Source organism: Saccopteryx leptura, chromosome 9 (assembly GCF_036850995.1).
Source record: "Saccopteryx leptura isolate mSacLep1 chromosome 9, mSacLep1_pri_phased_curated, whole genome shotgun sequence".
Classification (NCBI taxonomy): Eukaryota; Metazoa; Chordata; class Mammalia; order Chiroptera; family Emballonuridae; genus Saccopteryx; species Saccopteryx leptura.
Genome location: NC_089511.1, coordinates 7400944 through 7415711, shown reverse-complemented (window position 1 = coordinate 7415711; position 14768 = coordinate 7400944). Strand labels below are relative to the sequence as shown.

Below are 14768 nucleotides of genomic sequence, written 5' to 3'. Positions count from 1 at the left end.
AGAGATGAGGGGGTGGGGTTCTAGCTGCCGAAGTTGAGCTGAGCTGTCAGGGAGAGGGACCAGGTCCAGGGAGACGGGGTCACATGTTCCTGGAGAGTGCCAGCGAGGTGAGCAGTAGCGGGTGGTCTAGGGACACCTTCAGAGAGACCCGGGCACTCAAGACACCTGCGCCCACCTCACTCCCTGTGGCGCTGCCTTGGAGGGGAGCTACTGGGCGGGTGGGACACGGAGAAACCGAGCCCAAGTTCTTTTCTCAAAAGAGGTAGAAAATTGCCTAGAGAAGTTGTTAGAATCATCGTATTAGACCTAAGTCTAGTCTCCGTCCCTCCACTTTTGGTTTGCACCACATGGGGGTTCATGCAGATAGTAACTTCTAGATAAACTGCTTTGCCCACATGAAGGATGCCGGTAACCAGAGCAAGAGCCCAGCTACTGTCCGGATGGCCCCATGTTGCCCCGAGTCAGTCCATGCAGTGCTGGTACAATGTTTAAAAGTGTTGGCTGGTGGATGAGGAGTCCCGATTATAGTATTCGTCAATTTCTGTGGTGTAAACAACCCCACCATGGCCAATGTCAAGTCCCCAGTGAGGTCACTGAATGCAGAGCTAGGAAGCTGCTGGGCCTGTCCAGCTGCCTGGGGCACACCAGGCCCTCTGTCCTCCCCAACCCCCACCCCAACCCCCACCCCCACCCCCAGCCTCTGCAGGTCATAATGCAAACCTGCCCCTGTGACCGGGGCTGGGTAAACTTTCCAGCCAGGAAAACTCCCTCACCAGGCCCGGGGCTGACAGACCCTGCAGGTAGCCGCCCTCCGGATCCCAGATTCCCCGCTTCCTCCACTCATGCCTCTCTTCCCGGCCACCCCAGGATGCACCCACCCACTCGCCTGCCCAGACAGGCCCCTCTTATGTCAGAGCTAGCCCAACTGACAGAATCAGAGCACACCAGCCCTGGGGGGAGCGCCAGAGGTCATTGTGGCCAGCCCCCTGTCTGCAGGCGGGTCTCCCCGCAAATGGGCCGAGACAGAGCCTGCCTCGCGCGGGGCCCTTTGCTCCGAGCGCCCCCGAGCAGCCGCGTAAAGTTTTGTGCTGACTCCGTGGAGCGCGGTCGGTGGCAGCACGCCGCCTGCTCATAAGGGAATCATTAGTAGGACGCAGCGGTGTGCGAAGGCCCGGAGGCCTGTGGCAATTAATCACCTTTCCTCCCCCGGCAGCGCCAGCTGTCTCAGATGCAGCCATCCTCGCGGTAGCCCTTTAATTGCCCCAGGAGGAGGCAGGTGGGTGAGGGGCCACCTGAGCGCGCGCCCACCCCCGCGCATGCTCGCCTGCCATCCTCCCGAAGCAAATGTAAAATAAAAAAATTTTCCCCAAGTATTCAAATATTTCTCACTTACTTTCCAGAGTCTGTTATTGGTGTAAAGGTTGAAGCTCAGGCAGCTTAACTGTTATGTGGAATGACCTTTAGTTTTAATATTAATATAGGATCGTAAAGTCTGTGCGAATCACGGATGCAATTTCAGTGTTCATAGGAAATGCCACGCGCTGAACCCGCGGCAACTTTTCTCCCCCCCACCCCGCACCTACCCTCCACTCCCCACCCCTGGTCCTCGGTAGGCAGGCTGCAAACTGGGGGAATTAATATGCGTCATTCTCCTCGCCCCTCTATTTACTCAGAGCCGGTGGCCGGGCAACTTTATCAAGAGTAACATTATCAAGAGCTTTCCTGCCGGCTTCTTTATCATATTCACCTCCGCGTCGGCTCGACACTTGTCAGTGTCAATCAAATCGCAATAATACGCAGATGATTTGCTCATTTGGTTTAATAAAATCTTTCTGCTTATTTGCGCTGCCTCCATTACAGCCCATAATTGCCGCGCGGCGCTGGAGAAAGGCAGCCAGTTGCCTGGGGGATGAGAGGAGGCGACGGCTCTGTGAAGGGCCTGTTTCTTCGCCTCGCTCTTCCCCCCCAGTCACTCACTCTCCGAAAATTAATATTGTATTTGAATCCGGCCCTGCTATTCTTATGCAGGCTAACATTGTTATTACTTATTATTTGGATGTGAAGTCATTTATTTTTAGTTTTATGTCCAAGCTGTCAGGCTAAATTTCATTGCGAACTGCCACGTACAATTTTTAACTGCCATCCCCAAACGAGGTTCCGACTCTCAATTATGGAGGGAGCTCGTTCAAAGGGCCGTCCTGGCAGGGACGTGCGGCTGGAGGCCCCGGCTTCCAGGCAAATCAAAGAGGGTCTCCGGGGGAGTGTTTGTGCAGAGAGGGAGGCGCACAGCCTCCGTAGTTGGCAACCACCTTGATGGTGGCCGGACACGCGGCGGGCATGAGCGCGCGCTGCCTTTGGAGAGGGGCAGGTGGGGGCCGTGGGCCGGGGGAGGAGGGCTTGCCGGGAAGGTGTCCTGCGATGCCTGGGCGTCGGGCCTGGGGCTGCTGTTGAACCCCCTCAGAGAGGACACAGCTGGGGAAAACCACTTTACTTTTAAAGTTGTTCACGGTCGGGCTTTGGAGCAGCCATCCAAACTCCGTGCTTTGTGGAGCACAGACGAGCATTTGGAAGCGTTATCTTGCAGGCTTGGCAAGAGCCTGGTCACAGGGCAGCTGAGACCCCAGCGGCCACTTCCCTCCATGCGCACTCACGTCCACTTCCCTCCATGCGCACTCACGTCCACTTCCCTCCATGCGCACTCACGTCCACTTCCCTCCATGCGCACTCACGTCCACTTCCCTCCATGCGCACTCACGTCCACTTCCCTCCATGCGCACTCACGTCCACTTCCCTCCATGCGCACTCACGTCCACTTCCCTCCATGCGCACTCACGTCCACTTCCCTCCATGCGCACTCACGTCCACTTCCCTCCATGCGCACTCACGTCCACTTCCCTCCATGCGCACTCACGTCCACTTCCCTCCATGCGCACTCACGTCCACTTCCCTCCATGCGCACTCACGTCCACTTCCCTCCATGCGCACTCACGTCCACTTCCCTCCATGCGCACTCACGTCCACTTCCCTCCATGCGCACTCACGTCCACTTCCCTCCATGCGCACTCACGTCCACTTCCCTCCATGCGCACTCACGTCCACTTCCCTCCATGCGCACTCACGTCCACTTCCCTCCATGCGCACTCACGTCCACTTCCCTCCATGCGCACTCACGTCCACTTCCCTCCATGCGCACTCACGTCCACTTCCCTCCATGCGCACTCACGTCCACTTCCCTCCATGCGCACTCACGTCCACTTCCCTCCATGCGCACTCACGTCCACTTCCCTCCATGCGCACTCACGTCCACTTCCCTCCATGCGCACTCACGTCCAGCCCAGGGGGTGGTAGGAACAGCAGCCTCGCCAGGGCGGGCACCCCCTCCGCCCCCGGGGTGGCCGCTTTACTGAATCTGCCCCCGCCCGGTAAATGTCTGTGAAGCCACCAGGCGGGGTGAGTGTCACGCTTATGCTGCTGATGGAAAAATACAGATGCCTGAGACGTGAGGAGGCTGTGATGATGGAGACTCTGGGAGCGCCGGCTCCGGCCCCAGTGGGGGCGAAAGGAAGGAGCTTTGCCGGGAGGAGGCCCAGCTACGAGCTGGGGCCGGGAGGAAGGAGCTGCTGCCACCAGCAGCTCTGGGACCACGGTTTTGTCACTGGGTTACCACCAGCACCTGGGCTTTCTTTGCTATCTGAGGAAAAGCAGCCTTGAAGGAAGGTGGTTGCTGACCAGCCCCAAGGAGCGCTGGGTCCTCGCCCGGTCCCGGGCACTCAGAGGCCCGTAGCCCAGCCCAGGACGCCAGCGTGCATTCCTGGCCCTGGAGGTGTCCGTGCTGGAGGACAGACCTGGGAGAGCGGGACTCGTACCCAGCTAAGTGGGGCGGCCCAGACAGGCGATGGTCCCAGAGGCCACTGTGACCTTGGCTCCCAGGTTCCAGGTCACGCTGCAAGGTGAGGAAGGGGGGCGGGCATCGGGCCCCTCCTCCGCTCAGCTGGTCCCACTGATCGCGAGTATCAAAGGGGCCTTGGTTCTGAACACACACTTTGTCTTAGGTGCCGACCCGAGCTGATGAGATACACTGTGTTCTCGGAGGGCAGAGCTGGCGTGGTTGCTGGGCAAAGCTGCGGGGGCTGTCCCTGCCTCCCCTGCCCCAGACAGGGTGTTGGCGACTGACTCCTCTGTCAGCCTCGGCTGACAGAGAAGGAAGACAGTCAGCCACAGAGATGGGAACAAGCTGTCCCAGGGACCATCCAAGGGGCAGGTGGCAGACGTCCCTGTCTGGTGGAGCAGGGGAAAGGGAAACTGATCATCCACAAGAATAATTGGTCGATGCATGGTGTGCTAGAGGGACAGAGGGCGGTGGCAACCGGCAAGGAAGGAGCTGGTGGAGGCGGGGCTGTGCCCAGAGGGCCCGCGGAGACCTCACCGGGTGATGTCCGAGGGAGGAGGTTTGAGCTGCGTAGTTGTCCAGAAGAAGCAATGTGCAGGCAGAGTGACCGGCGTGTGCAGGGGCCCTGCGCCCCCTGTAGGTGGGCAGAGCAGTGTCGGAGGGGTCGCGGGGTGGTAGGCGACCAGGCAGGAGCAACAACCCAGACAGGAGATGACATGGAGCCCTAGGGACTCTGGGAAGGGAAACCGCGGGGTGCTGTGAACAGAAGTGACATGATCTGAGTGGGGCTGTAACAGGCTCACGTAGGCTGTGTTTGCAGGGCCAACTGAGAGAGGGATTAGGAGGGTTAACGGTAATCCAGGTGAGGCTGGCTGAGCCGTATGGGCGCAGTGTGGGTGGGGACAAGCGGCTGGATTCGGGGTACGGGGGAAGTGGGGGAGACCCCGATTTCCTGACAGGTGAGAGGAGGGGCGACTCTGTGATCCTGACTATTTACAGGAAGGAGGCCTGTAGTGGGACTATCATGTCACAGCAGGTGGCCAGGGTGTGTGAGGTGACTGTGTCTGAGTGAAGATGTTGTTGGTGACAGGAGTCTGGAGTTCAAGGGAGAGGGACAGGCTGGAGAATCAGACTAGGAGCCACTGGGGTTTAGACGGGGTGAGGCCACCAAGTGAGTGTAGACAGAAAAGAGAGGAGGTCCCCGGCTGAGACCAGGGACATGTGGAGAAACCAGCAGAGGAGACAGCAGCAGGTCCGACACCGCCCAGGTTAGAAGTCGTCCCCAATGCCGTTCAGATTTCACACGGAGAAAAGTTGAGTGGAAACTTCTGTCAACTGAATCCCACGACGAAAATACAGACTTGCTTAACTGCTCAGACACCAAATCTGTAGCTTATCTTTTTTTTTAACTTCATTTTCTCGCATGGGAGATATATTTACGTGGTTCACATCCTAAAGGCATGGTAAAATTTTATCTTGTTACCCCTGTCCCTCAGCCACTTGACTCTTAACCCAGAGTGACTTGCGCACCAGTGTCTTGTCCAGTCTCCCAGAGATGGCCCCCAAGGATCCAAACACAGGTGTGTGTGTGTGCGTGCGTGTGCGCGCGCGTGCGTGCGTGTGCGCACGCGCATACACACACACACACACACACACACACACACACACTTCTGCCTTGGCCCGTCTTTACACAAATGGTAGTACATGCCTGTGGTTCACTTAACATTATCTTGACGACGGTTCCACATTCGTCCATACAGAGCTTAATTTTAATCTGTAGTTGTTCGTTTTCAGGCTGTGCTGTGATTTGCGTAACCAGCCTCCTACGGAGGGATTTTCATGTTGCTTTCAATCTGTTGCCACAATTAATAACCTCACATACCTGGTACTTTGCACCTGTGTGAGCATAAATCTGTTGGATAAATTCCCAGATGTGGAATCGTCAGGTTGAAGCGCATGTGTGTTTGGATTTTTGATAGACAGCCGTCAGAGGTGGTACCAATTTAGGCTCCCACAGCCAAATATGAGGGTGTCTTTTTTTTTTTGACACATTCTCCAACACAGGACTGTTATCAAATGATTTGATCTTTTCCATCTGAGAGGTTTTTCTATAAATGGACTTTTAGTTTGCATTTCTCTTATAACAGATGAGATTGCCTATAGCTTTTGACACGGCACCCAGAAATGTCACTCAGCAGAAGAATTAGAGGCATGAAGTCTGTATTTGGTTCCAGTTTCTTTGCTTGGCCCCTTGGCCTAGGAGGAAATAAACCAAGAAGTTTATTCCCTCGAGGGTGGTAGTCGCTGGAAGTGGCATCGTCTCTGAAATGGATTCATTTCACTGAGGACAGTAATGGAGGAGCCATACTTACCCAAAAAAAAAGATGGCCGGTCCATGGTGGCATTTGAGGGTCTGTACTATTCATTCATTCATTCATTCATTCATTCACTCATTCTACTCAGCAAGTGAGAGCCTGGATGTACCAGGCTCTGGGCTGGGCTCTGAGGAAACCAGAGGGCTAAGATGTCCATGTTCAAGGAAGATTATGTCCTAGCCGGTGGCAGACAATAACCAAGCCAACTAACACAGATGTCAGAGAGCAGGAAGACCTGCGAAGAAAGTAAACTAGGGTGGTGTGACAGTGACTGAAGAGGGTGAGATCAGAGGTCTCTGTGGGGGTGACATTTTAGCCCAGGCCTGACAAAGAAGGGAAGACAGGCAAAGAGATGGGAACAAGCGGTCCCAGGGACCGTCCAAGGGGCAGACGGCAGGCTCGTGAGCTGGTGCACAGCGGACGGGCCAGAGGAGAGAGATGGACCGATGGTGGAGAAGCGAGGCCCTCGGCCATGGAGAAGGGTGGGTCGTCTGCCATTGCAGTCTGCAGTCCCTGGATGCTGGCGACTGTCCCACAGTCAGCCGGGGCTGGGCCTGATGGGTAGTGTTTGCCGATTCCGGTGGTGTAAACATGCACATTGGGGCGAATTTCAGTCTCCCTGAAGAGATCATTGAACTCAGAATTGGAAAGAGATGTGCAGACCGTCCCCTGGGTGGGAATGACAGCTCCCTGTGTCTAAGATTTGTGCAGTATTCTGCTTTTCATGCACTAGAAGGCATTTTATAAGACAGACCATCACAAGCCAGTAAAAGATGGCCCCCACTTTGCTCCATGTTGAGATCGTTCCGGCTGCCGCGCGGCCCTCTCCGCCTCCTGCGCAGCACACACATCTGCGCCACCATCCCTGGAGGGCCGGCGTGTCCTCTCTGCCCACGACCCGCCTTCCTTTTCCGCTGAGGTGCACACATCTTCACGTTATCCCGACAATGGGCTTCGTCTTTTCCTGAGGCTGATTCAGTCCGGTGCTAAAGCTGCGTCTCAGCTGCTGCTCTTGTGTGTCAAGGTCCGGAGCAGACACAGCAGGCCCTCGGACCTCCCTCCCAGCCGTCCCTCCCTGCCCGGCCCCTGCTCCCCAGGCAGAGACGTTTGGGAAACGGGCACCTCGAACAGGAGCAGATCGCTCTGTGCTCAGAATGTCGGGCACCAGGACGGAGGGCCCGTTTCTTTTTCATTTGCAAGCGAGTCCCATGGCTAATGTAAGGACGGCGTGAAAAGTGTAAACAATTTTACGATGTCTCGCCATCCTTAAAATTCTGAAATTACTTTGGTCTTTGTTGGTCAGCAAGTAAATTAATTTTCACTTGAAGAAACATCACCGTTAATGCCTTTCATTCTGGCCTGGCCTCATCCCACGGTCCAGTGACCGAGGGTGACGCTCACCAGTGGGTCAGAAACTGTTTAGCAGACCCCAGGCATCGATTTATTAAAGCTCTATGACACAGCTGATCATATTTTATTGGCTCAAATTTTCTCTCTCCAACTGATTTTTCAGAAAGTTTTTAATATAGGTTTATTCACCTGGAGAGTCCATTTATCTTCGGTTCCACCTGTAACGTCAAGAGAAATCTCTGGGGTGCTCCGTGGAAGGAAGGGGACGGTCCCTCCCACCTCTCTGCCTTTCTGCCCCTTTCCACGCATGCCAGCTGCAGCCACACCATGCGCACGCGCGTGCACCCCCCCCCCCCCCACACACACACACACGCTTGCCACCATCTGTGCTCCACACCAGCGAGCTGCTAATCAGCAGTGCAGCCGGGAACCTCACTTGGCCTTCCTAGGCCTCCATTTCTCTCTCAAGTCCTTTCTGACTTGAGAGCTTCGGCATCTGAGTAGAGAGCTGGAAGGGACGCGGGTCCACTCTCCTCCCCTCTCGGTCGGAGAGGCGGAGGCCCTTCCTGGGGAAGGGACCCACGCCTGGTCACTGCAGAACAGTGACAGGAAGGGGCTCGTTGACCACCCTGCCACGGACATCCCCTCCCCCTTCCCGGGTTATCTTTCCGTCCTTCTTGGGAACGGAAAGACACGGAGGAGTGGAAGCAGAAGCCTTTCTCTGGGCGCTCCGCACGTGGCCCTCCTGCGGTTGCTGGCGCCCCGGGCTGCTTGGGGAGAGACGTGTAAGCAGCAGCAGGTTTTGAAAAACACCACAAGTGACAGGTCAGGTGTAGGTGACTGGCGGTCTCGTGAAGGGCATTGCCCCTTCAGGGCTCCTGGAAGTGGGAGGGTGCCAGGAGATGTGCGGGCACCCTGAAAAGACGTGGAGGGAACACGGGCACGGCCAGCCTAGGGGTCTCGTGTGTGTGCGCATGTGGGAAGCGCCCCGCTGTGCCTGGAGCCCCGCCCATGCTGACGCCACCCAGCCAAGCAGCAGCTGAGCCCAAACTCTGCGGCAGTCTTTCTGGACCCTCCCGCCTGTGGAGGGGATACCAAGCCCCGATCAGTACGTTCCCCAGCACTCGACCAAAACACTCATGAACACGGACTTGCAGTGAGAAAAGCACTGATTGGTTTATTAGGATTGGCGGATGTGGAGATAGGCAAGCTCGTGCTCCGGAAGGTCCACCTCCTCCAGGGCACGTGGTTAAAGATTCTGCAAGGCGCAATCACGCGATACTATGAGTTAATGGGTTCGGGGTCACGTTGGGAACTGATTGGTTGGGGGCGCAATCACGCGATACTATGAGTTAAGGGGTTCGGGGTCACGTTGGGAACTGATTGGTTGGGGGCGCAATCACGCAATACTATGAGTTAAGGGGTTCGGGGTCACGTTGGGAACTGATTGGTTGGGGGCGCAATCACGCGATACTATGAGTTAGAGGTTTGAGGTCATGTTGGGAGTTGATTGCTTGGGGGTGAAATCACGCAATACTATGGGGGCTTGGGGTCATGTTGGGAACTGATTGGTTGGGGGTGCAATCACACAATACTATGAGTTAAGGGGTTTGGGGTCACGTTGGGAACTGATTGGTTGGGGGCGCAATCACGCGATACTATGTTAGAGTTTGGGGTCTTGTTGGGAGCTGATTGGCTGGATGTGAGATAAGGCTAATAGGCCCGTGGGCCATAGATTCTGTATAATAGGGCGCAATCACGCGATACTATGAGTTAGGGGTTTGGGGTCATGTTGGGAACTGATTGGTTGGGGGTACAATCACAATACTATGAGTTAGGGGTCTGGGGACATGTTGGGAGCTGATTGGTTGGGGGTACAATCACAATACTATGAGTTAGGGGTCTGGGGACATGTTGGGAGCTGATTGGTTGGGGGTACAATCACAATACTATGAGTTAGGGGTTTGGGGTCATGTTGGGAACTGATTGGTTGGGGGTACAATCACAATACTATGAGTTAGGGGTTCGGGGTCATGTTGGGAACTGATTGGTTGGGGGTACAATCACAATACTATGAGTTAGGGGTTCGGGGTCATGTTGGGAACTGATTGGTTGGGGGTACAATCACAATACTATGAGTTAGGGGTTAGGGGTCATGTTGGGAACTGATTGGTTGGGGGCACAATCACACAATAAGATGAGTTAGGGGTCTGGGGACATGTTGGGAGCTGATTGGCTGGATGTGAGATAAGGGTAATAGGCCCGTGGGCCATAGATTCTGTAGGGCGCAATCACGCGATACTATGGGGTTGGAGGTCATGTTGGGAGTTGATTGCTTGGGGGTGAAATCACGCAATACTATGGGGGCTTGGGGTCGTGTTGGGAACTGATTGGTTGGGGGCAAAAGCACGCGATACTATGAGTTAGGGGTTTGGGTAATCATTTCTTCAGGTCTTGCAGCAACTCCGAAGTCAGTTCCAGCGTCCAGCGTCCAGAAGCAGTTCCAAGGAGAGGTGGCCAAGAGCGCAGCCCCGCCTCAGGGCTCAGGAGCTGAAACACAATTCAGATTGAGACATTATCTTTAGCCAGCCTGGGGCTCGGACCCTGTGGCCGTCAGTCAGGCAGGCTCCCGTCTCCTGCTGCGTGGGGGATCAGCCATCCCCAGGTGAGAGGTCAAGGTCAGGAGGTGGAGTGTGCTTAGCGGAGGAGGAGGAGGAGGAGGAAAGCCAGTGATCATCTCCACGCTACAGCTGAAATCTGACGGGCCCTGGGCTTCAGAGTCAGATCGCGCGCCGTCTGCCACAGTCCTACTTCCGACGGGGCTGCGCCTTTGCCATGGGTCCCTGCCTTTCCCTCCACTGTGGGGCAGACCTCTTGAGTGTGTCCTCTGTGAAAGGAAGGGGACGAGCAGAACTGTTTGCTGTCAACTAACTGCAGAGTCTTCACACTGTCCCCGCGGCTGTCAAGCCAAACGTGTTTTCACCAAGGGGCTTATTATTACACACTGCTTTGTGCTGAAACCGTCTCTTCGGTGCAGTCTTTTCCCAACACACAGCCAGACGTCTCGGGTGTGAGCAGAGATAAGAGCAGAGACTCGCCCTGGCACCCGCGAGAAGCCCCGGCAATCAGAAGCCTCCCCGAGGCCGCACTAAGTGTCCGACAAGGTGCTGCCGGGCTCCGTTAGCGACCGGCCACCCCTGATGCCGGGGTCGCTAATTGAATTCTCTCTCAGATTCAGTGGCAGAAAGCTGGAAACGGCTGATTGACAGACCCCGTATTATTGCGGGGTTGTCTTCTCATTTCTCTAAGCTGTGTTGTAAATACCAACGGCGGCGCTGTGTCCATGGGTCTGCCCAGCGCTCGCTAATGACAATAAAATGTGATCCTTCTGCATAAATGAGAGAGAGGTCACGATGCCTTCGGGAGCCACTGAGCCCAACCAAGAGAACGGAAGGAGAGAGGTTCATAATCGAAGACATGGCTCGCTTGTGTCCTGGGGTCTCACCAGTGCAAAACCCACCTGTCAGATTACTTACAGGGCCGCTATGGCTGTCCTCGTCTGGTGCCTCTTGTCCCCGTGACAGAGCCCGGGGACCCATCTGATGAAGAGGCCCCGGCTTTAACCCCTTCCTCCTGCACCTGCCGCATCTCTCTAACCAGACGGCAAGTGTTCTGAAATCAAATGCTGTATCCAGTCTTTATCCCTCACACAAAAGGGCCTTTTCTAGGTTGTTCTCCATGATTCTAGGGTTGTTTCCCCTGCGCCCCCACCCAGTCTAGAGACTGACAGATTGCCCGGAACCGCTGGTAGAGGGGCAGGCTTTGGGCTGCTCGGTGGGGGTTGAAACAGGCAGCCTGGGGGCCACCTTTGGACATTTGTTCCTTGGCCTGTGTTTGGTAAGCCACATACCGAGGCAGGCATGCGGCCTGGCCGCAGCACACCGGGAATTGTAGGTCTGTACTGGCTCCCACTGGCTTGATTGGCACATTCATGCTAGTATTCCCCAGCCCGTGCACCTGGGCCCGGGGCTCAGAGAATTCTGCTAGCACGTCCTTGGCAAAGACAGAGCACTGACTCAGTAGGGAGACACGTTGGGGCCCAATTTTACATGGACTTGCATGTGATCGTTTCTTGTTTTCTTAGCCTCGGGAATGGGTGCGAAGTGGTGGTCCGTCCCCATGCCACCCCTCACAGCTGTAGGCAGCTGCTACCCGCCTTGCTGGGACTGTTAGGTTCCCTTGCTGGGGACACTGGGCTGCTCAGCTGAGACGTGAGGAACTGTCATGCTGGAGGTGTGGCCCAGGGCTGACACCCTCTCAGCTTGGCCACAAGAGTTCCTTGTCCCAAGACTTCTGCCAGAAGTCTGAAGCTCCAGGGTGGAGGCTCTTGAGACTAATTTGTATCACATGACAGTCCTGAACCAATAAGGTTGATAGAGAGTGGAAATAAATGGAAGCTTCTGACTGGTCAGCCCTGGTTCTCTAGGACTTGGGGCTGAGGAGTGGCCCCCAGAGACATGAGGCTGAGGGAGGGAACCCAGAATGGAGGACAGGGACTCCATGACACCACCTCTGTGAAGAACCTAAAACAGTCCGACTCAGAACTCACAGCTGCAAAGCAGATGGTAGCATGGTGGTTACCAGGGGCCGGAGAAAGGGACACCGAGCCTGTTATCCACCATGAGCAAGTCCTTGAGATCTGGACGCACAGTACTACCTGTAGCTAACAGTACAGTACAGTTTTTAAGAATAACTTTGTAAACTTAAAAATTTGCTAAAAGTGTAGATCTTGTGTTAGGTGTTCTTACCATAAAAAATAGTGCAGGAGGAAACTTTTGGAGGTGAAGGCAATGTTTACGGCATAGATGATGGTGATAGTTTCACGAGTGTATACTTATCTCCAAACTCAAGTTGTATATATTAAATACACACAGCGTTCTCCCTGTCAATCATGCCTCAATAGTGTTGTTGTTGTTTTTAAGAAAACTAACATAAAAAAATCAGAAAATTATATTTGGTGCATATGTGTTTCATGGATATTTTACTGTTAACATACCAATTTCTAATTTCCCACTACCATGAAATCCTGAGAAAAATAAACCCAGTTATTCACAATTATGTCTTGGCTAGCTAAGCATTTCATAATTTTAAAATAAAATTTAGTATTGCAAAAAATAATTGTGTTTTGGCAATTGTAGTATTTTGGTATCAGCAGAGACTGGGCAGATTTCTTTGTAATATTTAAGAACAAAATAATTAGCCATACCACCACTTTTCCTGTCTCAGCATTGAAGGCTTACAATGTGACAAATACCATGTATAGGCTGGGAGAAAAAACTGAAGCAGTGAGAGAGTGAACTGAGGAAGGGTGTTCCAGGCAGAGGGGACAGCAAGTGCAAAGGCCCTGAGGCAGGAGCATGCCTGCAATGTTTTAGGACCGGCAGAGTGCATGGAAGCCAGAGTAGACTGAGGAGGGGCCATGTGCTGGGGGATGGAGTCAGAGAGGGAGCTGGGGACAGGTGAGTGGTGGCAGCAGTGAGATCACTGGGGATCGTTGTGGCCCTTCGTCTGAGTGAGATGGGAAACCGTTGGAGGGTTCGAGCAGAGCATGACATGGCCTAACGTGAGGCTTAACGTGCTCACTCTACTTAAAACAGACTAAGAGGAGAAGGGGAAGCCAGAGCCCAGCGAGGAGGTTGGTGCTATCATCCAGGGAGAGGTCAGGGGTCGCAGTGGAGGCGTATGAATGACCTGGGATCATCTGTTTTGCAACACTTGGTCTCTCCCCTTCCTCTCTGTCTGACTTGCGTTTCACCACTGCCAGGTATTTCCGGTTGGGAAGCAATAGCGACACACCCTCTAATCAGCCCGAGTTTCCTGTCAAGCGGCACCTGGCACCAGTGCTAAGAGGTGAGGACCCACCTGTCTGGCAGAGAGGGGCTCCCCGCACTCCAAGCTGTGAGATGTGAGGTGGCAAGACCCCAGTCAGCAGAGCACGGGCGGCGCAGACGTGGACGGCTGGTGTTCGGGGTGTGGCTCTCCTCCCAAACCCGCTCAGCAGCCTGGTTTCCCCAGCTGACCCCAGAGAACGCGGCAGCCCCTTCATCTGCTTTCTGGAAGGAGCTGCCAGGGCAGCCCCGCTGGCTCCGTGCTGACACTACATGTCCTGAGAGCTGCTCACATGGCCTCGGCGGGGATGGGCTCGCTCTGCAGGGCACAGACTCCATGCCCCAGTTGGTCAGCCTCGTCCCTGGTCACGTGGGCATGTTTGGGGCCGATAACTGGGCAGCGGCACAGCCTTCCTACACTGCGTGAGTACGAGGCTGTCTCGCCCCCCGCCCCCTGCCTCTCCGCGTCCCTTCCTGTCCCTCCTTCGGAACCCTCACTGAGCTGTGAGCCACTGCTGGAGACTCCTCCGTTAGGGCTTCTTCTCTTCAACGCAAGGCTTTGAGCCTAGGGTACGTGAAGGGTTCAACTGTCCGTAGTCGTTTCTGTCTTAGGGAATGAAGATGCAAGTTCTGGTTTGTGTGGAGGTGGGAGGAATGTCACCAGAGAGGGTAAAGCCAGGTACGAGACAGACTCCAATGGGACACTCACAGTTAAAGGCCTGGACTTCCCTCGTGGGGCAGCCCAGGGCCGCGGTGTCCCAGGCCACCCTTGCAGGGTGTTGACGGTGTCTAGAGAAAGGGTCAGTGAAATATTTTTCTTTAATCCATTCCTCCTCTCTGTGTACCTAAACCCCTATGGGGAGCCTCCCCACTATTAAGCACTTTGTCTAAAGGAAACATCAAATTCCTTTAGAGTGAAATTTTTTTTCAAGAATGCAAATATAGATCAGGATTTAAGAGCATGGACTTGTTTCAAAAGCGCAAAACATACTTGGGTACGTTCATTTCGGCTTCTGCATTCTTCCTACTTCCCACCAGAGGGCACTCGACCACCCACTAGGAGGGGTTACCGAGGACTCCATTTGAGCCATTTAAACACCCAGCGCCTTCTCGGGCTTAGAGCCTCCGACGTTGGGGTGGGGGTGGGAGGAAAGGACTGTCTTTTAGCCTCAATGGGAAGGGAAGGGCCCTATGAATGGAGTCAGAAGAAACTGCTGCCTGTTACTGGGGAAAATACAAACATGTTCACATGAACCCGTTCCGAGG

At 54.7% G+C, this 14768-nt stretch overlaps 1 protein-coding gene across 1 annotated transcript in view; it reads right to left on the bottom strand.

The window, feature by feature from the left end:
* Positions 1–9422: 9422 nt before the first annotated feature.
* RBL2 (RB transcriptional corepressor like 2) overlaps positions 9423–14768 on the bottom strand; it is a 59031-nt gene continuing 53685 nt past the window's right edge. Inside the window, exon 23 of the mRNA XM_066349743.1 lies at positions 9423–10164. The gene's annotated coding sequence lies outside the window, so the exon portion shown is untranslated. The remainder of the gene's footprint in view (positions 10165–14768) is intronic.